Source organism: Glycine max, chromosome 15 (assembly GCF_000004515.6).
Source record: "Glycine max cultivar Williams 82 chromosome 15, Glycine_max_v4.0, whole genome shotgun sequence".
NCBI classification, from domain to species: domain Eukaryota; kingdom Viridiplantae; phylum Streptophyta; class Magnoliopsida; order Fabales; family Fabaceae; genus Glycine; species Glycine max.
Window position 1 is genome coordinate 6437341 of NC_038251.2, and position 2659 is coordinate 6439999.

The window sequence follows — 2659 nt, forward strand, 5'->3', positions numbered from 1 at the left end:
ATTTGAATATTATCAACACATATAAAAAGTTAAATAATAATGTTTATTTGTATGATCATAATCTTGAGCTATGTATAGAAAAAAGTAATATAAAATAAGATACATGAACTCATGTTAATATTTGAAATTTCATAAATATAAATTATTACTATATGTACACACTTATATAATTTTGTTTATTTGGATAGTAATAATGTTTAAATATTGACAGAAAAAAATACATTAAATAAAATATGAATTTGAAACTAACCTCATCCAATTGTAGATCGTGTTGGATGATATTGTTGTGATTATCATTAGTAACTTGTTATTGTAGTGAATGAGAGACAAATAAAAATGAATGAATTGATTACATATATAAATAAGAGTAGTGAACATTTAAAAATCTCAAGCGGGATGTTGCTACTTTATATAACAATACTAACCTAAAAAGTGATAAATTTATATGAATATGTTTTAGTGGGAGTGATGTAATACAATTGCACATGTGCCAAGGTCTGTCCCATAGACTTGTTAATGATCATTGCAAATGAAGTCGTTCCAATTAGTTTGAATGGTCATGGAGAATCACAAGGAGACATACTCATTCTTGGTATAAACATTCACTTTACAATGGAAAATTTTAATAAGTAGGTCTGTCCCGTACATGTGCAGCGGCCACATCATCATTTCTATACAATGGAAAACTTTAATAGTTATTATTAATAGTAATTAATAAAATATATAATATTTAAAATTGATTATTAAGTACATACTAATTAGGAATAAGCCAACATCTAAATTATGATTATTTTCATATCCTAACAGAATACTAATTCATTAGGTTTGTCCCGTACATGTGCAGCTGTCACATCATCATTTCTATACAATGGAAAATTTTAATAATTATTATTATTAATAATTAATAAAATATATAATATTTAAACTTGATTGTTAAGTACCTACTAATTAGGAATAAGTCAACGTCTAAATTATGATTATTTTCATATCCTAACAAAATACTAATTCATTAGGTCTGTCCCGTACATGTGCAGCCGTCACATCATTGTTTCTATACAATGAAATTTTTTAATAATTATTATTATTAATATATAATAAAATATATAATATTTAAAATTGATTGTTAAGTACATACTAATTACGAATAAGTCAACATCTAAATTACAATTATTTTCATATCCTAACAGAATACTAATTCATTAGGTCTGTCCCGTACATGTGCAGCTGTCACATCATCGTTTCTATATAATGAAAATTTTTTATAATTATTATTATTAATTAATAAAATATATAATAAAATATATAATATTTAAAATTAATTGTTAAGTATATACTAATTAGGAATAAGTCAACATCTAAATTATGATTATTTCCATATCCTAACAGAATACTAATTCATTAGGTCTGTCCCGTACATGTGCAGCTGTCACATCATCGTTTTTATACAATGGAAATTTTTACACAGTTGTTAGACAATGCTTTTAAGATAAAAGATTTAGGTGACTTAAGATACTTCTTAGGTTTTGAAGTAGCCAGAAAACCTATTGGTATCAATCTTTGTTAAAGGAAGTATGCCTTAGACATTCTTAGTGATGCTGGTATGCTTGGATCTAAACTAGTATCTACTCCATCACATTATGCTACTAAGCTGCATCAACAATCAGGGACTCCTCTTTCATTGAAAGATGCTTCCTTTTTTAGAAGGTTAATTGGAAGGTTGATCTACTTGATCAATACAAGGTCAAATATCATCACTTATGTTGTGCAACATCTGAGCCAATTTGTCGTTGCTCCCACCTCAGCTCATCAACAAGTTGCTGTTTGAATTCGTAGGTATATCAAGGGATCCTCAGGAGTAGGGATTTTCCTTTCTGCTGCAAGTAAAATACATTTAAAGGGGTTTAGTGATTCTGACTGGGCTGGTTGCATTGACACAAGAAGGTCTATCACTGGTTATGCTATGTACATTGGTAACTCACTGATTTCATGGAAATCCAAGAAACAAGCCACTGTATCTAGAAACTCATCAGAAGCTGAATATACGGCACTAGCTAACGCCATTTTTGAAATTCAATGGCTTACCTATCTGCTAGAAGAATTTAGAGTAGACTTTCAGAAACCTGTCACTCTGTATTGTAACAACAAATCTGCTCTTCACATAGCTTCGAATCCAGTATTTCATGAAAGAACAAAGTATATTGAGATTGACTGTCACATAGTTCGAGAGAAGGTGTTAAGGGGTCTTGTGAAGTTGCTTCCCATTCCTTCTACAAATCAATTAGTTGATGTTTACAATGAAGTTCTAATGCTTGATGCTTTTAAATTTTTGCATTCCAAACTAGGAATGTCTAATATCCACTCCTAGTTTGAAGGGGGCTCTTAGTGTTAGTTAGTTAGTTGAAAGTTAAGTTAGTTTAGTTGTTAGTTAGAAGTTAGTTTAGTTGGTTGAAACTAATAGTTAGTTGGAAGTTAGTTGATGTATATGTGTATATATAACCATTTATACAAATCAAGATGTAACTTTGATAATTAATCTTTCAATACATAGAACTCCATTCATTGCTTCCCTTTTTTCTTTTTAAGCTTTTCCTGCAAGTTTATCTGGTTAGCTCTGCATTCAACAATGGCAGACACAAGGTTTATGAAAAAAATAAAGCTA